Source organism: Herpailurus yagouaroundi, unplaced genomic scaffold (assembly GCF_014898765.1).
Source record: "Herpailurus yagouaroundi ecotype Mexico unplaced genomic scaffold, PumYag 308, whole genome shotgun sequence".
NCBI lineage: Eukaryota > Metazoa > Chordata > Mammalia > Carnivora > Felidae > Herpailurus > Herpailurus yagouaroundi.
This window is the reverse complement of record NW_024412525.1, coordinates 5,895,912-5,920,337: the sequence shown is the minus strand read 5'-3', so window position 1 is coordinate 5,920,337 and position 24,426 is coordinate 5,895,912. Positions and strand designations below refer to the sequence as shown.

Genomic DNA, 24,426 nt, shown 5'->3' with positions numbered 1-24,426 from the left:
CTGGAAAGTGCTGGATGCATGTCCACAAACTGGCTCCGTGGCCCAACTCTAACCATCCTTTGTCCATCGCTGGTTTTCCTTTTCCAGCAACAGCAGAGGGGGAGAAAATCAAAACAATAGGAGAAGCAAAGAGAAAGCCCAAGCCAGCTGGGTTTTTGCTGGGGCTGCTCCAAGCCACTTCCCCTCTCGCCCCAGCTTCGGTGGTGCAAGGAACAGGGATGAGACTTGCCAGGCTTTCTCACTTTCCCTCTGGGTCCTCTTGCCCAGAGATCAGAGGTGGCTACCACCTTTCCCCACCTCCCTCCTCATCCAGCTGCCCCTGGCTCCGAATGAGCCTATCCTCTGTTCCTTCCTCTGTGCGAGGACATCCAGGCACCCGACTTACTCCCCTTAGCTTCGGGATCTAATGGGCAAGTCAGGTTGGAACAGCGCCCCCTTCCTGTCTCTGCAACTGGGTCCCTCACAGGAATCCTGTTGCACGGTTTGCCAGGGAGTCCCCCGCAATGGGCTGGGCCTAGAGGAAGGGAACAGGGGACCATGCCAGATTTTACCTCCGAAAAGCTCCAGCAAGGCAAGGCTCTGAGGAGCCGCTGCTGGGTACACGTTTGTCCAATGAATTGTGAACTGGGAGAAAAGGCGGGTGGGGTAAAAGCAGTAAATTGCCACAAACAGGGACACAGAGCAAGCCCACCCTTCCTGGGCCTGGGCCTAGGGTGCTTCTGGGGTTACAAGGTTGCAGCTTGTGTCTGTTCTTTGCCTCTTGGCCACTGCCAGTGGTGCGGGCCTGGCAGAGATATGTAATTATATGTTTCACATAATTGTTAAACTGCATTGAATAGGCAAGCTGGCCTCATGCCCTTTCTCCCTGGAGGATTCACGGATCAGAGGGCTGCATCTATCCTGTTCCCTGCCTGCAGACAGCTGAAACCAAAAATATTCTGAACCTCAGTCTTTTTCACAGTCCTCAGAGCTACCCCAGTATAAGCCCTCCCCCTTTGAGAGCGTGGGCCCACACTTAACAACACAGATTCAAGTGAATCTCTCCGGTTGTATTTGCCCTGTTTTTAGTGGAAGTGGAGTTTCACTGCTAAAAGTCTGCTCCTTTTAAGCGCAGACTATTGAAAGAAAAAATCTCTGTCCCATCATTAGAAGGGGATAGCACGGACCATTGGCCTCTGGAAGACCTTCTAGCACTGATAGCCTGGACCACCGCGTTCCCAGCTCTGCTTCCGATGACTCTTTAGATAGGCCAGCCTCTGCCAAGCGGTGGGCCTCCTGGAAGGCCCAGGGCATAAAAACACATCAAGACTGTTAGTGCCCTGACCCTTCCAGCTCCCATGGCGCCTGAGTCCCCCGGAAGCATCGGTGAATGCCTGTTTGTCCTAGTAGTCTCGGAAAGGTGGGAGGAGCGTCCCCGCTTTCTCCATAGGTGGGCAAGCGAGAAATGAGGGGGGCTGGCCCGGAAGCCCTCGAAGGCAGAGAGGACCTTGGCTCCAGATTCCAAGGAGTTCAGTCAGCCAGAGGCTGGAAGTCAGTCTCAAGCAGGCCAAGAAGGAGTTAACCTCCAAGGAGAATGAGGGCTTCTCCCAGACCGGAGGCCTGTGCCCAGCTTCGCCTCTGCCAACTCCGGGAAGAAGTCCTGGGATCTGTAGTTTGTGCCACCACCCACCCCTGGCCTGCCTGTTTATCAACAACGTCTTGGGGACTACAGTTCCCAGAAACCTGCAGAGGCCAGGCTTTGGGGGAAGGGGTGGGGTGTGAGGCTCGGTGGCAGCAGGAGGGAGAGGGAGGAGGTGGGGAGAGAAAACCCAATTCACCCCCTTCCTTTTTAATTCTTTCTCCTGGTGTGTCTGCTCCACCGCCCGAGCTAATCCCCCAAATCCGGTCTCCTAAGCCGCAGCTGCTTTCCTTCGCAGTGATGAATGGCTCGGGGAGGGAAGGTGAATTCATATTTTAATTACTGAGGCGCGGTGCTAAGGGGCGCTGGGGAGGGGGCGGGGGTTCAGCATTGTTCTGGAGGCGCGCTGGGTCACTTCTCCTTTGCCCTTTACCTGGGGTGGGGGTGGGGCAGAGTGAGGCTGCGGGGCGCCTTCTCCGCCGCCACTCTGCTTCTGCTTTGGGAGGTGAGGTGAGGGGGGTGGGAGGGAAGACCTCTCTCTCCCTTCTTTTTTGTTTGGCAGAGGATTCCAGGCATGTCCCAACACTTGTAAATATCACCCTACCCTTCCAGCCCCCACTGCCGTCCACTTTGGTGGAGGACATTGCCCAAATCCGAGGCACTTAGGAGTTCCTGGTCTGCCAGCATGAAGCCGTGGCTGTCTCCTCCCCTAGTGTCTAGCTTGCTCTGGGACCCTCTCTGTCTTGGTCCCTCCAACGTGTTCAAGCCGTCTCTGACCCACTGTCCCAGTTTGGCTGGAGGTGCTAGGGTTGCCCCCCCCCCCCCCCCCCCCCCCGGGAGGGTGCCTGGTATAGAGAGGAGAAGCAGGGTTGAGGGACAGGGGAAGGGGTCAACAGGAAGGCTGGGAACCCCCTGGTGGTTGGGGATGATGAGCTGTAGGTTCACACCTCTGCTCGGCTCCGCCAAGCAGAGGCTCTTTCTCGCCTCCATACCCCAGATCATCTCAGATCTGAGCTGGGGACAAAGGCCAGAGAGGCGGATGGGGAATACATCCAAGCCACCAGCTTGCAGTCAGATGCAGCCAACTGTGAGTTAGCGGGGGGATCTGTCCTGTGTCCACCTTCCTTTCCTTCCTATGCTGAGTTGATGGGGGCCATCTTTCTATCCCTTAGCCTCTCCTGGGCTAGAGGCATGGAAGCTGAGGCCGGAGGGGAAGCTGCAGGATGGGAGGGGAAGTTTCCATCACGAACACAGTTAAGTAGGGGCTGCCTCCAGGCGCTGGTCCACTTGCTTCATTGAAACTCTGCACTCTGCCCATTTCAGACACTCAAAACCCTTTCTCCTCAAGTAGACAGAGCAGGAGGAAGTTCATCAGGACCTACCTTTTCCAGGAAGCCCTCCTGTTGGTGCTGAGACACTCCGCAAAGTGTGAAGGGATCAAGGCAGTGTGGGCCAAGCAGAGAGAGACGTGGAGGCACAGCCCCGACAGCTCCCCAGGTACCTGCCAGCAGTGCAGAGGGATCCTGAAGGCTGAGTGGGACCCCGAGCAGGAGAGATAACCCTGGAATGGGAAGGCATTCTCTACTCCACAGCTCCCCACTTTGGGGACCGGCCCAGGGACCTGTATCATGCACAGAGCCCAGACTGCTTTCAGGGTTTGTAGTCCCACTCCTTATAGGGAAGACGACCTTGTCAGGCCCTGGTAGGGAAGGCAGAGGACAATCAGAGCACTTTATATATCAAGTATATATATCGGCTTCATCCAACCCTCTGGAAACTCTGATGTGTAGGTCCTGGTTCCTCCAACCTCTAGCCCCAAACTTCCCTACAGTTAGCAAAAAAAGGCAGGATTTTCTCATCTCTCCCAAAGGACCTTGGGGAGGAACAGTCACTTCTGAAGTGTATTTACTTATTTTGAGAGAGAGAGAGAGAGAGAGAGAGAGAGAGAACACGCGCGTGCGTGTGCACAAGCAAGGGAGGGGCCAAGAGGGAGGGAGAGAGAGAATCCTCAGCGGGCTCCACACTGTTCAGTGCAGAGCCTGACTCTGGGCTTGGACGCACGAACCGTGAGATCGTGACCTGAGCGGAAGTCAAGAGTTGGATGCTTAACCAACTGAACTACCCAGGCACCCCCACTTTTACTGTTTTTTTTGGAAAGAGCAGACATTGGAGGGGAAGTATGGTAGGGAGAAAAGAGTATCTATGCACCTTGGGGCCAGAGACCCTGAGCTGCGCCTGGACCCGGGCTTGGGGTGGGAGAGTCATGGTCAAAGCGACTTGCCTGGCTTGTTTTAACTACGAATTCCTTCCCCAGATCAGCTTTGTTGTGCCTACTGATTTCTCCCCACGTATTTTTTTCCTGTAATGGAGGAAATGCTGTGTTGATAGTACCCTTGACATACATCCCCCTAAGCAAAGGAAGTGGATGCATTACAATTACTGATTACAAGGAAACCCAACTGTCTCCCTCCCGTCTTCCTGATCAGACCAGGATTTCTAGTGCTCTTCTGGCCCTTTAGGTAACCTCTTGGTACACTGAAATGAGGAAGTGAAAGCCCAGAGAGGCACAGCCACTTGCCGGGGTGACACAGCATGCCGGCGTCAGAGCCAAGAATAGAGCCCAGGCCATCTAAGCCCCAGTTTAGATCCCAGTCTCTCTAGGTTTGTCACGGGAGGGATCCAGAGATAGCTGCAGGAGATAGATCTAGAAATATGGTAGTTGCGTCCCGGCTCTGTCTATATATATCCTGGAGATTGCTCTCTGCTCTCTATATATACTCCAGGAGAGTGGGTATGTGGAGGATGCTGGAAATCGGGTGATTAAATGGCCAGTCTACCTACCCATGCTGACTCAGGCTGGGCCTCCTGCCCACCCAGCTGGCCATTGGAAATGCACTGCACCTATTAATTACAGTCATTAGCTGTATTACCAGGACACTTGGAGGGTAAGGGAGGGGAGAATCCTGACGGGACCCAGCTCCGCTGTGGGCACCGTGCTTGGTGAGGGCCTGCCAGCCGGGGCCTTCTGCTCAGCCTGCGGAAACTCGAAGCTTGTCCAAAGGAGCAAAGTTGGCCAAACCTGTGGAACTGTCCAGAGAGCCGTCGCCTGGGCCTTGCCAGGTTCCTCAAATACAGGGGGGACCATTTGCAGGTGTGTTTAGTGTTTGCAACCTGGGACACCCGATGCAGGGCCGGGCCGGGGACATGCCTCACGCTTCCTGATTCCTGACTTCGGCATAGCCCCACACCTCCCTCCTTCCTCTCAGCATTTGGGCTGCCCCCCAAATTCTTTCTAAAGAGAACAATGATCCAAACAAGGCCTAGGATGGGAGCCTGATCTCCATGCAAAGTGCTCTCTTGGTGCCCAGCTGCTCTGCTTCGGCCGACTTGAGTATACATCTGCTCCCTCCGGGGCAGGCTAGGGGCAGAGGAAGGGCAGAGAAGCAAGCTGGAGGACTCTGCAGACTGGGTACCCACCTCCTGAAGCCCGCTCCCAGCCCTAGCCAGACTGCCCCCACTCCCAGAGGTGCGCCCGCCTCCAGTGCTGGGTGCCTGGGCACCGTGTCAGCCAGGAGTGGAGATAACATGCCGAGCCGGGGCGAACCCAGCCTCAGCCTCTCTCTCAGCCTTACTTTCCTGCCAGGGAAGAAACTATATCTTTACCCTTATGTACCTACCTCCCCACCCCGTTGCCCAGCATAGCTGCTCAATAAAATAGCCTGTTGGCTAAAAGAATTCTCCGCTGTCTGTTCTCTGCACAAGGAGGACCGGGATTTGTGCTGCTCTGAGCAAAGAAAGTCCATTCTGTTTTCTATAGGTTTCCTGAAGGGTATTAAGCAGATGGGGGCTGTGAGGAAAGGGGGGGGGGACCCCGTGACTCAGTTCCAGGTGTCAAGGTCAAGGCTGTTGGATGCAGGCCCACAAAGTCCCGCATTTGTTTGTTTGTTTTTTAACGTTTTTATTTATTTTTGAGACAGAGAGAGACAGAACATGAACGGGGAGGGGCAGAGAGAGAGGGAGACACAGAATCGGAAGCAGGCTCCAGGCTCTGAGCCATCAGCCCAGAGCCCGACGCGGGGCTCGAACTCACGGACCGTGAGATGGTGACCTGAGCTGAAGTCGGATGCTTAACCGACTGAGCCACCCAGGCGCCCCCAAAGTCCCGCATTTGGATCATTGGACTGTGTGACCTAGAGGAGCGAATGGAAGCCCCCACCCCTAACCCGGCTCAGGTGGCGCGGAGGGCCGGCTTGCTTCCTGTTCCCCAACCACAGGTGTGTGGTGGTGAGGTGAGGCAGAGCGGGCAGGAGAGGAACAAAGGCAGCAGTAGCTGGGGCTCCCTTTTCCCCACCCAGGACTCACCCAGGCTCCGATTTGAGGAATGACATCAGCTCCACAGAGATCCGGAAATGCTGAACTTTTCACAGAGGCTGTTTGTTTGATGCCTGTCCCAGCCCCACCCCCACCCCCACCCCCACCCCCCCAACCTGTGTGAGAGGTTTGGCAGGGCCTGGCAGGCTCAGGGAGTGGTGGTGGCTGGCCAGATCCGGAGGGCTCTGGGACTGTTAACCCCAGCTTACATCTCTCTCTCTCTCTCTCTCTCTCTCTCTCTCTCTCCTCCTTCCTCCTGCCCCTCTTCCTCCCCTGCCTCTCCCTGCAGATCTTCTCCGGTGAGCATCCCCCCAGCCTGGCCCAGGGCATGCCCCAGTTCACTTTTGCCTGCTTCTGTGGCCTCCACGGCTTCTGCAAGATGAAGAGGAAGAAGGAGGAAGTTCACAGACAGCGGGAAACGGCCGTGTGAGCTGGACCGGGGCCCCTTCTGCAGCCTCCAGCAGGTTCCAGGCCTGAGGGCGCGCCCACATCTGGAAGGACCCACCTGGCCTTCTGGAGACCGGGAGACCGAGAAGCCTCGGGGCAGCCCCAGGAGCGAAACTTCTTTCCTGCCCTCAGGGCTCCAAGCCCTCCACTCAGGGTGACTCTTCGGCTGAGGGATGTGCCGCCTTGGTGGGCTAGGAGCGCTGCTCCTGGATGGGAAACTGGACCTCCCAGCAGCCCCCACGCCGGGGGAGGCCTCAGGCAGGCCGGGCCGAGTGGCGGTGTAAGAGGAGCCCCCCTCCAAAGCCAGGATGCAGTCTCTCCTGGGAGCCCGGGACTTGAGGCAGGAGCCTCTCCGGAGGAGCATCCCTGAGAGAGGGGTCCTTTCCTGTCCCCTCCCAGCGTTCTCCTGGGCCAGGTGGAGCCAGGACCAAGGCGGGCAGCCAGGTTGGGAGTCAGATGGCAGAGTCGGGACAGTGAGAGGCAGGCAACGTCCTCACGGCAGGAGGCCAGCTCGGTGTCCCCTGGGCGCCTCCCTCTCCCACACTCCAGAAGGCAGCTTTCTCTCCAGGCCTGGCCTCGCAGACCCTCTGACCCCTGTCACGCCTCCTTGCAGCACCACAGATGTGGGGGCCTGTTTCCCAGGCCCCGACTCCCCTTCTTGGGAACTGTCATCCAGGACCAGACTGTGGGGCCCCCTTCCTGGACTGTGCCGTGTCCTCCCTTTATTCTCCTGTCTCCTCGCCTCGCCCACCTGCCTCTACTTTCTCTTCTCAGAAGCCATAGAGAGGGAAGGGCTTGCATGTTGTGCCTTTGGGGGAAACGGGGTAGAGGGACCCTCTAGGACCTGCCTTGCCTTTTCCCCCTAATCTCTCCACTAACCTCAATCTTCCAGGGTCAGTCTCAGCCCCCTCTCCCAGCCTATTTCCAGCCGGTAAGAAGCAGACAAACCCCCCTTTCCTTCTTCCTTCCTTCCCTCCTCCCTCCTCCCATGTGATCTAACTTACCCTTCTGTCACGGTGCCCGAACCTCTCGGGTGCTAGAGGGTCACACGGGCAGCAATGGTAGTGGCAGAGACACTTTGGGCAGATTCTGTAGCTTTAGCAAGTCTGCCCTCTCCTTCAGCACAGAAAAGGTCGGCCCAGGAACAAAGTCAGAGGCCCGGTAGCCTCTGGGGACAGAATATTCTTTCTGACAGTTAACAGGTGGGCTGGGGAGAGGAGGTCAGGACCCCAGGACTGAAGGTGGGGCTGTGTGCCCTTTTCCTTGGAATGTGCCTCTCTGGGCAGTCAGGGAGGGCAGAAGACCACCTGTGCTGGTTCATCCGGAACCTGGGAGAAGCAAAGGCACATTCTGTCCTCGCAGCTTTTCTTTGCCTGTCCAGCTCATGCCCCATGCTCAGGGGCCTTTCCTGAGCTTCCGGCAGATTTGGTGGGAGACAGGTCATCTTTGTGAAGCCACAGCACCGCTTACGATCCCTCTCCTCCCATCCTCCAACCACCTCCTTTGCCCCTAGCACCCAGCCCCAGACCTGTACAATCTGTTAGTTCCTTTTATATCCAAAGAACTATAAACAGAAGTCCTTCCCTCAAGGAAACAGCAATAAAGGCCAGTGGGGTCACAAGGGACAGAGGAAAAGCTCCCCGGTTATTTGGCCTCTTGGACGGTAGAGGCCTTGGAAGAGGCAGAGACGGGCAGAAAACGCTTTCAAGGGTACCTTGATCAGGCGGCAGGGGAGCCCGCCTGGAGGGCATGTGTGTCCCTAGCGGTGGCCTGTGAGGCTGCAGGCCTAGAGAAGCCACTCTTGCGGTGGAGGATGAAATTGTATCCCTGGAACCTCAGAGGTGTTGGGTGTTAGGTCCTGACCACATGGGCTCACCCGGAGGAAAGGTCAGGAGAGGTGGCGAAGGACGGTTTTGCCCCTGCGTACCTCTCGGGGCTCAGCAGCGATGTCCGCTGCAGGGGTCTGGCAGTAAGCCCGTCCAGAGAGCTTCTTCCCCCCGGGGAGAACTCCTTTGACTCCAAAGGGATACCGGATATCTGGAGCCCCTGCTACGGGAGCATGGGAGAGGTCCCAAGGTCAGGGCATCACTGGTCTGAGTGGAGGGCTAGCCGTGCCTGCAGACGGCAGCCCGTGGCCCCTCCTTCATCCAGGGTGAAGGTGGGGGCAAATGCCTTGCTGAGTAGGAGGCGGCAACAGCTTTGAGCTAGACCCACCCCTCGTCCCACCGTCCCTCGGTCTCCTTCTCAGGGAAATGGTGACTTGGCTCCTCTCAGCGCCTGGAGCCGATCTGGAGACCTGTGCCTGCCCGTCTGCCTCTGGGTGAGCCCAGGGGAGAGGTTTCATCCAAAAATGCAGAAGCAGCCCTCGTGTCCACAGACCGTGCGCCCCAGGCCTCTGGCTCACAGTCCGGGCTTCTCTTCCTTCTGTTTCTTTTGGGGCATCGAGGTCTGGCCACCCCATTTATTGCCCTGCCCTGAGGCTCCTCCCCAGGGGACAGGTTGGACCATTTTGCCCTCCCCGTTCCTAATTCCCTCCACCCCACAGTTCTCTCCCAGACTCTACCTTGAGGAGGGGGACGGGAACTCCTGGGTGGAGGAAAGGGGCACAAAAGTCAATGGTTCTGGAAGGAGGCGAGCCTCTCCTTCTTGCTGTGTGGCACTGAGTCCTTGCTGGAGGGCGGGAGGCCCTGGCCTCCCTGGGCCTCAGTTTTCCCCTCTTGTGCTGCGGGCTGTTGAATGGGTGATAAAGAAACGTGAGGGGTGCATGAGGTTCTTGTGACTCGAATGTTGTCTGGGGCCGGGCCCTAGGGACCCCGAGGGGCTTCTTGAAGTCTTTTATTTTATTTTATTTTATTTTTGTAGAATATCATTTCCTTCTCCACTCCCAGGGAAGGGCTTTTTGGATGTCGCAGGAGTCAACAGAAATATATACAGAGATTGTTATTTTTGAAACAAATAAAAAGAGCAATAATTTAACTGAAATATGCACGAAGTACCACAGTGGATGCAAAGGGCATTGAGCTGGGAACCAGATCTCCTGGGTTCCGGCCCTGCTGCCTAGACACTGATGACAGTGTGATCTTAGGCTAATCATGTCCTATTTCTGGGACTCAGTCTCCTCCCACCAACGCCCTCTAAGTACCCCCCATCAGAGGCCAGGACTCTGTGGCCCTGGGCAGTCGAGCCTCAGTGAGGCTCAGGGCCGAGGAGGCACAGGGGTTGTAGTCTCCTGGGCTCTGTGTCTGCAGCTCCGTGTGGGGAGGGCTGGTGGAAGCCGTACGGCAGGTCTAGGCAATGGCGAGGGTGGTGAGAGGGACAGCCAAGGCACCCATAGCTTCCGCTCGAACCCTCCCCCAGGGCCCCGAGCAGTTCTGCCTCTCCTCCTTCCTGCAGCCGGGCCTGTCTAGGCCACCTCAGGTGCCCCTTTTGTGCACATTCTCTTACACACACACACTCCACCCCTGGCAGATGGGATCTCAGAGGACCAGCTCGGGGTCCTGGCTCTGTAACCCATGGGCTCCCCTCTACCCAGCTGCTGGTGAGCCCGTCTCCAAGCTGCTCGAACCACCCCACCTCACTACCTTGCCTTCTGCAAGGGGAAGTCAGGCTGCAATCTGCCCGGCCTACAGAATGAATGTGCATTTCTCCGGTGGGTTGGGATGTGCCCGTGGTGGGATGGGCTGATGACTGGCCATCGTTGGATGGAGAGCTGCCGCCCGCAGGTTCCCAGTGCTCCGCCACGGCTGGCTCCTGACCTCAGTAACTTGCCTCCTCTCTCCTGGACTCTATAAAAGGTGGTAAGAAGACTCATTTCCTCCCCACCTCATAGGAAGGCAATCGTTACAAGGGCACTTTGTATCAGATGTGCCTAGATGAGCTTGAACTTTTGGAGGCAAACACTTGGTTTACAACGATGAAGATGGGCTTTCACCACAGAAGGAAACTTCTGGCTGCTGCATTTGGGGGGCTCCCAGTAGGCTGATCCAGAAAGCCTGGTGTCCACCCTGGAGGTGGCTGCTGTGCCCAGCAGGTGACAGGGCTGACAACACCATCAGAACCAAGAACCAGAATCTATTCTCAAAGAACGAACGCTCCATCCCTCTGACACAAAAGCAAGAGCATGAGAGAGCTGTCACCACCATCACCCTGTTCCCAATACAAAGAGCATCCTAAGCCTACGTGGCTAAAAAAGCTAGGAGCAGGGGGCGGGCTGGTCCGAGTGAGTCCTCTATTCCCCAGGCCATACCCCCTAGGTCAGTGCCTACTGTGTTGGGCTGTGTGGCCAGTCCAGTCTGGGTTCCCTTCTGTAAATTCCTGTAGGATCGGAGCCACAGATCACGAAGAAGAAACAGAAACCTTGGCTATCCACAGGGAAGCCAGGACCATCCGCCAGGAGGGTGAGGTTGGGGGAACTACCCAGCCCATCCCTGGAGGAACTCGTTATCCTGAGGAAGGCATTCCAAAAGCCCGGAGCCCCCAAAGCTGGGCACCTCGACAGCAACTCGAGGCTCTGAAGTTCAAGGGTTTCCTAGTGGGCTACTGGTCTGTCTCCCTGCCCTTCTGGGGCAGCCTGTCCTCCTCCCTCAGTCACTCCTGTGTTCCATCAGACAGGCGGGAGGAAGGCTGCAGGGGAGATGGCAGGACCCAGCCAGATCCTCAGGACTCTCCCAGCCTCCGTTGCCATGGCAACGCTGCTATTTTTATCCCGTTGTTCCTGATGCTCAAAGCTCTGACTTTCTCTGTTCCAGAGAGGCCAGGCGGGCTTCTGCCCTCATCCTTCAATGCCGCATCTTCTCCCAGAGGCCTGAGAAGAAAAAAGAGTAATGGAGGAAAGGGGGAACCCACTGGGTCATGCATGCCTCAACCAGGGGAATTGGCGGTGGTTTGCCTCTGCATTTGTGAGCCGTTGGGTTTCGAGCTGGCTTAGGAGCTCTGTTTCGTATTTTCAGGGAGATCAAAACTCCCCATGGTCTCCCTGAGAGGCTGCTCCAGAGGAAAAAGAAAGAGCTGCCGCTCTAGATGAGTTTTTCCTACACGGCTATGACATTGGTCGGGGGTGGGGGGGGGGCGGGGGGTGGTGGCTGCTGCTCCTCTTGGGAAAATCAGACCTGGTTCCAAAGAATGTCCTGTTGGTACAGGCCAACCCCCGGTCCCTTGAAAGGGCCGGAGAGCTAAGTTTGATTAATTAACAATCAGATACACTTACCATCACTGGGAAATCTAAACCGGTACTTCCCTTCGCCTCTGCCCCTCCACCAAAGAACTAAGGCAATTTGACTTCGTGTCTTTGTCCAATCTTTGTGCCCAAAGCAAGTTAGCATACATCCTCCAGGCTGGAAAGCAGATTCCTGGGTTCCTCTCCTTCCTACCCACCCCCACATACAGCCATGTTTCTCTCCAGGCGCTTGAGGTCTTAAATTTTGACAATGCTCTTGAAGTCGGGGTTTGAGGAAAGGATTTCTTAGAGCTGATCATACCCTGTCCCTTTTCCCTGGCCCAGCCTCTGGTCCTCTCCCTATGTCCCCATTTCCACCCCAGTGGTACCCTGAAAGTCAACGGTGCTAACGTTCCCCACCTGTATGTTCTGATCGTCAGTGAGATTTGAACCCAGCAGCTGGGGTGGTTGGGTTGGGGGGACCATTTCATGCACATCCTCGAGACCATGACCCTGGAGACCGGTCCAGGTCTAAACCCAGCAAAGTAGCACTCATACTGTGTTGGACTCCTGTACAGAGGTTCTACCTCAGCTGAACTGACTCCAGGATGGCTAATTTTTCTAGGGTGGCTGGGATGCATTTACTAAGCGTCTAATTGGTTTCATTTTGGCTCAAGTTGCATGGTTTCCTGAATCTATGCACCTGGAGTAAGCACTTTTCTGGTTGCCTCTGAAAAGCATGCCGGCAAATGCTGCTCTGTTAATTGCTGTAATAAACAGACTTTATTATATCCCTTTGCAGTAAATGAATTATGTTGTCAGGGTAGATGGGGCATCCGTGTTTATTTCGCACTGTGATACGTTCCGGCAGCAGAAGCTAAACATTTATTTCTACCGACTCTGCTGGGGAGAGGAGGAAGGTTGGAGACTGGGAGGAAGTCAGGGGCATGGAAGTCAAGTGAGGTGACAGGGCTTAGAAGGAGGCTTGGGGAGACCCACCGAGCCCCTGTTGCTGTGAGCTTCCTATACATCCAGGGCTCCTGCCTCCTGGAATCTCAGAGAAATAGTGGGATCAAGCTGGCTAGAGGAGGTGGGGTGGGGAAACCGGGAAGGTGGTTTAGGATTATAATAGGATCACATAGTCTGAAAAGTGCTTTTATTTTTACAGACAGAATAAAGACCTTTAGTTGGGCTTCTCAGGACTATTGACAGAACAAATGGGAAGTTTCAGATTTACAAGGAGAGCAAAATGCTACCAGATGGCTTCACATTAAGAATAAGAATTATTATATGGTATGTGAGTTATATATCAGTAAAAGTATTTTTTTTTAATAATTCTTTGGGGTGCCTGGCTGGCTTTGTTGGCAGAGGATGTGACTCTTGATCTCGGGGTTGTAAGTCTGAGCCCCACATTGGGTGTAGAGATTACTTAAAAATAAAATCCTAAAAAGAATTCTTATCTCACGACTCCACTTTGATCGGAGGGACAGAGATTCCAAACTATCACTGAAATAAGGGGCCCTGAGAGGGGCTCGGAGAGCTAGAACCAGAAGGTCTAACCCCAAAGCCAGCATCCGATAGGCATGGAGTGGTTTGGGGCAGGATGAGGCTAATCTATAGTTCAGAGCAGTGGATTCGCTGCTCCTGAAAGGGGTGGCCACCCCTTTCCTGGTTCGGCTACCATGCTGCCTAGCACGAAAACACTCAGTAAGTGCTTGTGAAATGGTCTGGGGCAGGCAAGTGCCCCACACCTTTCAGCCTTCAGGAGTCGGCAGGGACGTCTGTCCCTACCCCTTCTGCTGTCAGCACCGTTCCTTACCTCCTTGTGTGGGGAGAGTGTGCCCTGTACTGCTGTCAACTCAAGCCTTTCAATCAAGATCGAGTCCTGACTCAGTGCAAAGTCCCGTGGGAGGAGCTGCAGGAGAAACAGGGACATCAGACATTGCTCTGCTCCTTGAGGAATTCGCAATTTAATAAAAAGCAACAGGCCAAGGCTTGAGGGATGCAAGAAACCTTAGGAAGAGTGTAGCAAAGTGCTTTAAGGCTGCAGGGACCTGAGAGAGCGAAGCTGTTTGGAAAGTGGGGAGGGATCAGGGAAGGCTTCACAGAGGAGGCGAATTTCAGCTGAGCCTTGAAGGATGAAGAGGAAAAAAACCGTTCAAAGCACAGATCCCAGGGACCCTTCTCTCCTTGCCAACAGCTGCAGACATCTGCCCGTAGTCATATGCACAGCCAGAGCCAGCCATGACCTGGCAAGCAAAAGCTATACGTAGCCTCTTCTGTTGCAGGCAAGCCCCGTTGCTCCCAAATGCCTCTCCTCCCCAAGAGTCCGATACCTGAAATTTCATCAGTGCTTCCTCTCTTTTGCTTTAGGCTTTGATCCCCTAGGGTTTGTAATCCAGGAGGGAGGCAAGGACTGGGCAGTCGTCAGGCATTTGCCCCACAGCATCACTGGTACATCAGGCTGGGGACGACCTGGTGGGGAAAAGGGGAACAAAGAAAGGTGTAGCTGGGAGGTCTGACAAGGAACTGCCCCTATCTCACGGCTCTGCCCAGCCAAGCTACGTACGCCCATGCCTGCTTATGCTCCAGACCTCCTCCCTCTTTTTCCCTTCTCCTTCCTTTCTCTTTCCAACTACCTTTTCCTCTACCCTCCTTCCAAGGAGACAGTCAGAAAACCTCTGGCAAAAACCTGGGCTGGCAATCCTAAAGCTCCTGTGTTTTTGTCCTGGCTCCGCTCCAGCTAAGGTGCTTGTTGGTGGTAAGACAGACACGTGTCTTTGTCTGTCTGGACCTCGGTTTCCCTGCTTGTAGGATGGGTGGACCTCTGCCTCCCTTCCTCTCAATTGGCTCTGGGGGAAACAGCACCAGACTCGCATTCTGATTTCAATTCTCTTCCCTAGCTGTGGTAGCCTGGAGAACTCAATCTCCCCAAACCTCTGTTTGGCATATGTCAAATGCGGATAATAACGCCCATCCCACAAGTTTTTGTGAGGATCGATAGGACAGCATGTGCTGAAGCGCTTCCTTAGTTCAGGGCCCGGCACCAAGCAGGGGTTAAATACGAGTTAACCCAAAGGGTCACCTGAAACAAGAGTTACAAATGGCAAAAAGTTTTGCATATCTCACATCGTCCCCTGCGTCCGGCACAGTGTCGGTACCGGACAGAGCCAGAGATTCGGTAAACACGATAGAGATTCAGTAAACACAATTCAAGCTGAATTGAAGACGCGTATGGTGAGGTCAGGAATTATTACATTAGCTCACTTGTATCCTAGATAACTTCTCCTCTCTCCGGTAACAGACGAGAAATAGATACGGATGCCCCTAAATGCAGTGTCATGGGGCGTGGCGAAAGCGGGCTGGGGATCTTCCAACATCTGATTCTTCCTTCTACTCCCCCTCCCCCCTTCTCCCCCCCCCCCCCCCCCCCCCCAAGGGGCTTAGTGCTCTCGGACCGGTCACTTTCCACCGCCGCCCCGCCCTCCGCTACATTTTGGGGCGCGTCCTGCAGGCGGCGCTCTCCCATCATCTCAGCCTCAGCCGAGTAGGGGCTGGGGTAGGGAGCGAGGGGGTGAGGGGAAGTGTGAAGGAAAAACAGCCCCACGCGTCGTTCACATATTTACATCTGAACTGTCAAAACAGTTATTTTTAAGTCGAGTTCCGTCTGCTGCGGGTTTAGAAGCGGGCGGGGGCGGCGGGGCCGAGCGCGCGTGCGCACAGCGGCGGGCGGGGGTGTCCGGGCCGCGGCGAGCCCCCGCCCCCCCGCCGGCGTCAGCCACTTCGCTCGCGGTTACGGCGCCAGCGGGAGCCGTCCCGGCGCGGGCCGGGTGTGCCGTTCCCGGCCGTCCCCGAAGGGGAACGCGCGGCCCAGCCCAGCCCAGCTGGAGATCTGTCCACTTACTGTCTGCTGCACAGGAGGCGCCACGACTGTGGGTCTCCCCCTGCGCCCTCCCCGATCGCCCTCAGTCTGCAAGTTCTTCTCCTTGGCCTGCCTGCATCGCCCCTAGCTACATCGTGGGCCCCATTCCAGATCCAGGTCTGATTCCGAGGACCAGCCCCCACCCACCCACAGCCATTCACACCACCAGCCTTTCCCAGGACGCAAGGAGCTGGAGGTTCTTCAGGAGCTGGCCGGCGCTGGGGGTGCCTGAAGATAGGGACCCTTGGGTGTGCGGGCAGCGGCGAGAATGACTTAGCCCTAAATGCGCGCAAGAATGAATTTCTCTCTGCAAAGTGAGGGGCCTGTGCGTTTGACACTCATGACGCCTCTTTCTGGCTCTCTCGCTTGCTCTCTCAGGGGCAGTGGGATTTGAGACAGACGCTGGCTGGCCCTGCTGCCATCAATATGTGTCCCAGCCCTGTCCAATGTCTGCTCTGTAATGAGGAGTGTTTCGGAATGTCACCTCTGGTAATGGGGAAGCGGCACCTGTGCACAGCCGGAACCACCTCTCTGTCTTCATTAGGCAGTCCGCAGCCCGGCTGCCCGCGGCCCTCGCTGGGTGACAGATGATGGGGTGATGGGGACGAGGAGTGAGCGCAGCAACCTCCTGCTGTCCAGGATTCATTCCCAGACAATGACTCCGAATGCCCGTCCCTGCCCTCCCCCCAAAAATAGACAGCTGAAAAAAAAAATGCCCTTCTAGGGCAAGGTGTTGCAAGGACTGATAATAGCTAAAAATGGGGCGAAGGAGAGTTGGAGGAGTCATTTCCAGAAACAGACACCCGCCTAGCCACTGTGGTCTCCTGTCTAGATTGCATTTGGGAGCATCTTTCTCCTCCCTGCCCCGACTGTCTTCGCAGGCCACCTTTTGTGTCCCTTCTAATCTGTGCACCATGCAAAAGTCACAGGATTGAAATTCTAATGCTAGGCTTCCCTGTAGCCAGACCTGCGTAGTCCTGCATATTCCAAAAGCAGCAAAACCCTGCTCCTTTTGAATCTCAGCCCTCATAACCGCCTGAGATGGGGGGCATTGAGATCAGCCAAGCCCCAAAATGGCGTGAGACACAGACGTGGCTTCACAGGACCCCTGCTATCATGATAGAAACATCACCATGGAGACCATAGTCCTCTGGTTCAGTTCAATGTTCCCACCCTCCCCCAGAGGCTGTGGTATCTCCATCACCTTGTCCACTGCCCAGGCAAGCATCCTTCCATACTCTCTACGTGATCGGAAGTGGCGGTGGCTTACTACCAGCTTTGGAGGGTTAGGGGTGATGGCGGTGATCCCGTGGAATTTCCTGAGGCAACCATCTGATCCAGAAGCTGCACGGATAATCGATCTCTTGACTGGAGCTGGTGATAGAAGTGGCTTCGCTTTGTCAGGCCCTCACTTTGAAAGGCTGTGAGGGGGTCCCCTGGGGATCCGAGCTCTGCCCATTACCCCTCTTCTCTGTCTCAGTAAAGGGCACCCTTGTCTGCCTACATATTGGAGCCAGGAATCATCCTTCAATTCGAGCCAGAGAGTGATTCCTGACGCCCCTGCATTTGATCCATCGCCAAGTCCTGTTGGCTCTCCCTCCTAACTGTCCCCCCAAATGCACTTCTCTGTGCCTCCACTGCCACCACCTCAGTCCAAGCCATCACCCCTTCTCGCCCCTCCTCTCTCCCCCACTCTTGCAGCCAGCTGGCTTTCCTGTTGCGGGAACGCAAGCCTGACCCTCCCTGACCACCCAGGCTGAATTAGTCTCCCGCCCCCCCAAGACCTTCTCTGTCACATCAGTCTGTCTCATTGTCACACTCCGAAATTTTCTTGTTCACTTCACTTGCTTGTCTGCTTTCTCCTCCTAGGACGTAAGCTCTAGGAGGGCAGGAACCCCGTTACTTTATGTACCTTTAAATCCACAGCACTGAGAACACTGCCAGGCATGTGGTAGGACTCAGGAAATATTTGTTGGATGAATGAATGAATGCATGCATGAACGAATGAATGAATGAACGTTCGCTGCAGCCTCAACCTAATGACACCCATGTCCAGTCCTGCACCACTCCTGTCTTTCTCTCCAAAGCTTCTGGAGGCATTTCTCTCAGACATAAATGTCATCATGTCACTCCCCTGCTCAAAGCCCTTTGGTGACAGGCAAAGCGTTCACAGCTATTGAAGCAGAGTGAAGGGTATGTGTGACTTTCATTATATTTTCACTTTATATTGCTTATAATTTCCTTCTGCTTGAAACTGTTTAAAATTAATTGGGTTTAAAAATTACGGAAATAAAAATTGGCCCCCGCTGTCCTCAGGATAAAGCTGAGAGCTCCTGGTGCCCCCGGGGCCCTTCACTGAGCGCCCCCCACCCCCGCCAACCTGCAGCCTCGCCCCGCAGCTGTCACCCCATTGCTCTGCACACTCAGAGGATCCCCAGGAAACATCTACGCTTCTTAGTACCAGGGACAGATAGAATTCTCTGGAACAGTTATTTTGTTTTTATTTTATGAGTATGGAATGGACAATTTTTGCGTGGCTGCTGGAAAGCTAGGTCAAATTAGAAATCCTCCTGCAGGTACAATAAACGTGTATACAGGCCATTAGGGCTCCCTTCTCCCTTAGCCTCGTGCTTTGCTCCGTTTTATGTTCCTGCTTGTTCTTTCTTCTTTTGCTTCCACCTTGATTATCTTTCTGTGCTGTCCTAAACTCCCGCGGAGCCTCCTTTAAGCCACGGGTATTGACCTTTCCTGGGTTTGAGGGAGAGGACTGGATCTCCCACCATGCCCTCTCCACCCGGTTTGTCTTATCTTTTATTAACTGTGGCTGCTCCTTGGTGAGTGTTCCTGGTGCTGAATGAACCCTCTCCCCCTCCTGCGCTGTAAGCCCATCCCCTCCAGTGTGTTCTCGTTCTCTCTCTCTCAAGTGTTCCTTGGAGGAAGAGCAGATCCCTGATGGTTCTTTACAGGAGGACAAGTTGCTTTCCGTTTCTCTGGCTTCCAGAGGAAAGGTGGGCTAGGACGCTGAATGAGGTTAGGACACTGTCACACCTGTGTCCCCTCCCCACCAAGAGCCCTGGGAGAGGACCCTAATGCCTTGGCATAGTACCGGGGCTATACTTACAACTCACACTTTGGAGCACTTACCTGTGGGCACTTAGTGAAAATAGTGTTTTGAGCACTTGAGATGCACTAATTCAGTCCTCAATAATTCTGTGAAGAGGGTACTATTATTATGTTTCCACTTTATCGACGTGAAAGCCAGGGCCCGGGAGAACAGAGCTTATAGTAAGTGGCAGGTCCAGGGCACAGAGGCAGTCTGACCGGAGAGTCTACACTCCTGACCACTGTGCATTTGCCTCTCAAGGTCCTCTGGTGGCCCCTGAGCTCCTGGTTGGGACTCTGGCACTCCCAGGGCTCCTTGCCTTCCCTTCACTACTGTTCATGACCATTTCATGGAGACACTAGGGCCAAGAACCCACAGCATCTCCCTCCCTGCGGGTGTCTCTTTTTCCAAAATGCATCTTGGCCTGCACTGTCAGGCTCATCTTCCTGATGGCCCTGCTGTCATCACTGAGCGCCCTCTGTCAGCGGCCTCGAGGGGCAACCCATCATTGGCATCAGCGGGCCCCAGAATGGGAGGATCCTGGAGGAAGAAGGGTCCTGGGGGCCTACACCTTACTATGAAATCTTAGGGCTCTCTGGTTCAACTGTATCTATCCACTTCTCAAAGCAATCCTCTGCTGTGGCCAGCCTACTCCGTTCCTTCTCCATTTTCCTTTGTTCACGATGTGTCTTCACCTAGGATGCCCATCCTCGTGCTTCCTGCCTACCTAGACCTTGGCCTACGCGTTAGCTTGCGCTCTGAATTCCACCTCCTCCAGGAAGCTTTCCCTGAACACCTACCACCCCCCAACCAATGGTGATTTTCTTCTCTGCTTCCGAACTCCTGGGGCTCCATGGGTACCACTGTGTTGGTGTTCGATTATGAACTTTGATTTACCTTTTCCCTTGCGTGTTTTTGGTTTCTCCACCTAGAACCTGATCCCTTTGAGGACAAAAACCACATTTCAGTTATCCCTCTGTCACCCACAGATTATTTCTTTCAGGTTTATGCAGAAAAAATCTCTGTAGGCAGGACTTACAGGACACCAGGAAGGGAGCCCTCCGGATCGTGATTTGTCAGTATCCAAGGTTTGCTTTGTCTTCGTAACAGGGCTAGAGGCTAGACCGATGTTGGGTCTAGGGCCATTTTCTCTTCCTTTAAAGGTAGTCCTCACAGGAGCTCAACATGTAAAGCAGGCAGGGGTGGAGTTGTCCTGGTTGCCCTTGAGTGGGGCTGCTCTGTGCCCCCACCCCTCCATGGCAGCTTGGAGGGAATCTTGGTGCTGAAATATTATAATTAAAAATCACTAGGGAAGGGATGCCTGGGTGGCTCAGTGGGTTAAGCATCTTGATTTCTGTTCAGGTCATGATCTCACAGTTCATGAGATGGAGCCCTGTGCAGAGCCTATGTGGGGTTATGTGTCTCCCTCTCTCTCTGCCCCTCCCTCCCTCTCTCAAAAGAAGTAAACTTTTTTTTTTTTTTAATCACTAGGGAAGATCACACCAAAATTCGCAAACTTGAGTTACTGGAAGAAGAAACTACATGCACACATTTTATTAAAAGCGTATTTGCTGGTGTGTTTATAAAACAGCAATTAGGCAACTTTTCCCCCCTTTGTTTTAAAAAAAATTTTTTTTTTAACCTTTATTTATTTTTGAGACAGAGAGAGACAGAGCATGAACGGGGGAGGGTCAGAGAGAGGGAGACACAGAATCTGAAACAGGCTCCAGGCTCTGAGCTGTCAGCACAGAGCCCGACGCGGGGCTCGAACTCATGGACCACAAGATCACAACCTGAGCTGAAGTCTGAGCTGAAGTCGGACGCTTAACCGCTTAACCGACTGAGCCACCCAGGCGCCCCACCCCCCTTTGTTTCATACAACTTTGTTTTTGTTTTTTCTCCATTAACCTTGCTTATGCCTTATTCTCTTGAGAAGACGCTTCTGCCAGAGCCCTGACTGCATTTGATTAAACGATCTGTTTACTCCTCCGTTGTCCCCGTTAAACAGGCAGCTCCTTAATAACAGAGACTTCGCTGTGTTTATCTTCCCATCTTCAGGCTCAGCCAGGTGCTCAGTACATAGTAGGTGCTTGGCAACCGAACCCCCAAAGCACTGAAGTCTCTAGTTATATGGCCACCTCTCAATGAGCTAGACCCAGCTCATGGCCCCTGTGGATGATTCACCCTGAATTTTAAGGTGAAGTGGCTTTCTCCTGCTGTTCAGCCCTGCTCACCCCTTCCCCTGCCCAGCTGTTTTGGGCTTGGAGAATATTAGTTCATTTGATTTTTTTTCATTAAAAATTTTGTTAATGTTTAGTTTTGAGACAGCACAAGCGGGGGAGGGGCAGAGAGAGGGTGTGTGTGTGTGGGGGGGGGGGTGACACAGAATCCGGAGCAGGCTCCGGGCTCCCAGCTGGCAGGCAGCACAGAGCCCGATGCGGGGCTTGAACTCACAAACCGTAAGATTGTGACCTGAGCCGAAGCTGAACGCTTAACCGACTGAGTCACCCAGGTGTCCCTTAGTTAATTTTAATATTAGCCTAAGAAAGATTAATTAGGAAGGCAAATTTGCTCTAAAAGGTGCAATTAATTCCAAAGCCAAATAGAAGAGTTATGGGTTGTCTGCAACGCTGCTGCCTTCAAGTAGTGTGGATAATCAAGCACTGACTAGACGAATACAGAATAATTAAAGCATCAGTGCTGTGTAGACCAAACTCCAAGTGGGCTCATGGCTGAGACAAAAGATTGAGATGGAGTTCGTGCCCATAAGAGTGAGGTCAAGGGGCGAAACATCCAAAGAGACACCCTGCCCTGGCTCTTCCAGCTCCTAAATCATTCATGAGTCATGTGACCTCCTCTGCCTCCCTCCCCCACACTGGCCTGGTCCAAGTCTGAATCCACTCTTTTCTGGACTGTTGTAACAATTCTCCCAATAGCCTCCAGACTCTGCACTATCAACTCACATCCACTCCGAATCCACCCTAAATTGTATTGGATGCAAAAACACAGAACCCTACAGCCAGCGTCCAACAATTGTAATCTTGCCAAGTCCTACTTACAAACTTCCAAATGTGCCTAGAGGTGAAGGGTTAACTCCTCAGCACGGCTCAGAAGCTGGCCCTGACCCACTGGCCCTGACCCGTCCGCTCCCCTACCGCCCCCCCCCCCATTTTCTTCTTGTCTCTTCTATCACCACACTCCTAGAACAGGCTGTCCTCAGCCCCCTTGTTATAGGGCAAACCACCGATCATTCTGGAAGTCTCAGTCTAAATGAATCTTTCAACCCTAAGGGCTTCCAAATCTGGGTTTACAGGAGCACTCTGTTAACAGTTTACCTTATTTTCTCGAAATCATTTGTTTCTCTTGAAGGAGACAATGAGCTCTTTAAATGAAGGGCTGTATCTTTGTATTCTCCTATACCAGCTTCTTTTTTTTTAATGTTGGTTTATTTATTTATTTATTTTGAGAGTGAGCAGGGGAGGGGCAGACAGAGAGAGAGAGAGAGAGAGAGAGAGAGAGAGACTTAAGCAGGCTCCACACTGAGCGCGGAGCCCAACACGGGGCTCGATCACACAACCGTGAGATCGTGACCTGAGCTGAAATCAAGAATCAGACACTGAGCTGACGGAGCCACCCAGGCGCCCCTCTACCATTTTCTAATTTAGGCCAAGCATGTTGTCTGTCCTACAGGAGATGATCAATAAATATTTGTTGAAAGAGATGACTCAGTTAATGACTCCAAGGATGATGCCAATTGAATTTGCACATTGAAACCCAAACTTCCTCTTTTCTCCCCTAGTCAATAGTAAATGCAGTTTGAAATATCTGGGGAAATGCCTCGGTTCTCCACTTCCTTCTGCCCGCCTAGCTGAGGCTCAGAGGCAGGTGTCTTCAGGAGGAAAGTCTAGAATAATGGCAAGTGATGCAGACTTCAGCCTGACAGCTGCTGATCTTTGCTTTAGTTGATTTCCCCCTTTGCAAATGGTTATTGGCAATTGAAACTGCAAATCTATCTGCTCCCCTATGTAAATTGCATTTACATTTAAATTGTGCATTCTTCCAAAGGATGGGGTTAGTAAATAACTGCAGATTAAACTTGAGGAGAGGAAATTGTGCCCCACGTCAAACCTGAGACCGAAGTGACATCTGGCTTTTACTATTTCCGTTATTTCAGTTTAATAACAGCATGTGGCATTAAGGGAAAAGAAATTGGATCTACATTTTAATGAAAAGAGGAAGCTCTCAGGGTTTAGATACCTTATCATGTTGAATACCTCGTCAATTGGCAATTAAAACTTGTTTCCCTCAAGAAATGGAATAAAATATCTTTACAGCCATGGGAGGAATAATAAACAAAAAAACAAGCTAATGCCCGGGACTTCACAGATAAAACCAAGAGAAATGGGTGCTGCAACCATCAAAACCGAGTATTTCCGGATACTGCAGAGTACAGGATTTCTTAAACAGAATAATGCTGAGAATAGAATCACGGAGATGCTGGGTGGGATCTACAGGGGAATAATTTCAGACAGAATAGTTTGTGCATAATAGGAGGCTCAACCCAATCAGATCAACTGATTGAATCCTTTGTCAACCTAGCTTCTTTGAAACCGCAGAGGTCTAAGAAAATATTCTAGAAATGCCTGTTTCATCCTAATAGTCTAACTGTTTAAATGGAAGCAGTTCCACCTGCTGGCTGCTTTTTTGTCTAAAGCAATTCCCGGAAATGTAAACAAAATGCTATGCATCCTAATAACCCAAGCCTATCATTTATTTGCTTTGATTGAAACAAATGTGTCAATTTTCCAAGTCTTTGTTTGGTGAATCCAATGTTTGGATGTTGGCAAATGTTTGCATTACATGTTTGTTTGGAAACTGATGCTCTATTCAGAAACTCTGGAGCTGTAGCCCTCAGAACCACAGCCTGGAATCATTCAATGAGCCTCCCTGACAATACACGCAAAATTGCTTAATCTTTTCCCAGAATCCGGATGGTGTTGAAATGGTAGAGTCCCATGGGCGAGTGTAAATGGGATGAGGCCTCCTGAGCAAGGGACTCGGTGTGGAAACTTTGAGGACATGGCTCACGAATAATTAGAACAATGGGAAACATTTAGACAGGGCTTACTATGTGCTAAGCATTTCTTGTGTATTGTACACTCCTTGACGTCCAGTAACAACCTTGTAAGGTGGGTCTGTTGTCATCCCCATTACAGAGGCGGCAAAGGAGATATAATGAGGTTAGTAACTTATCTCACCTGATGTCACCCCGCTGGTAAGAGGCAAAGCCGGGATTTGACTCCGGACAGGCTGGTTCGCTGTCTGTGTAACCCTTTCAGGTGACTCCCTCCCATCCCTGGCATTTAATTAAGACAGTGTGTTTTCCCGTACTTACATTTCATCTTACATAATTGTTTTTAAAGTCTCAGCGGTCTTTTTAAAAAGACTCAAGCTAATGGTCTGAAGGATCTCCTCATTCTTTTTTTTTTTTTTTAATTTTTTTTGTTTTTCCAACGTTTATTTATTTTGGGGACAGAGAGAGACAGAGCATGAACGGGCGAGGGGCAGAGAGAGAGGGAGACACAGAATCGGAAACAGGCTCCAGGCTCCGAGCCATCAGCCCAGAGCCCGACGCGGGGCTCGAACTCACGGACCGCGAGATCGTGACCTGGCTGAAGTGGGACGCTTAACCGACTGCGCCACCCAGGCGCCCCGGATCTCCTCGTTCTTAAATGAGGGATTCTTTGACAAGTTAATATAGCTTCTCCCACTTTCTCAGTCTCCCTAGAGTACATGGCCAAATCACCCAT

General features: G+C 53.1%; 1 long non-coding RNA gene across 2 annotated transcripts; it reads left to right on the top strand.

Annotated features, from left to right (window-relative positions):
* The first annotated feature begins 1,779 nt into the window (after positions 1 to 1,779).
* LOC121021616 (uncharacterized) lies at positions 1,780 to 9,418 on the top strand. Of its 2 annotated transcripts, none has more exons than XR_005786608.1 (3): positions 1,780 to 1,940; positions 2,942 to 3,115; positions 6,279 to 9,418. It is a non-coding gene; the product is annotated as an uncharacterized LOC121021616 (long non-coding RNA). The 2 variants fall into 2 exon arrangements; XR_005786609.1 differs by having other exon boundaries at positions 2,231 to 3,115.
* Positions 9,419 to 24,426: the final 15,008 nt, after the last annotated feature.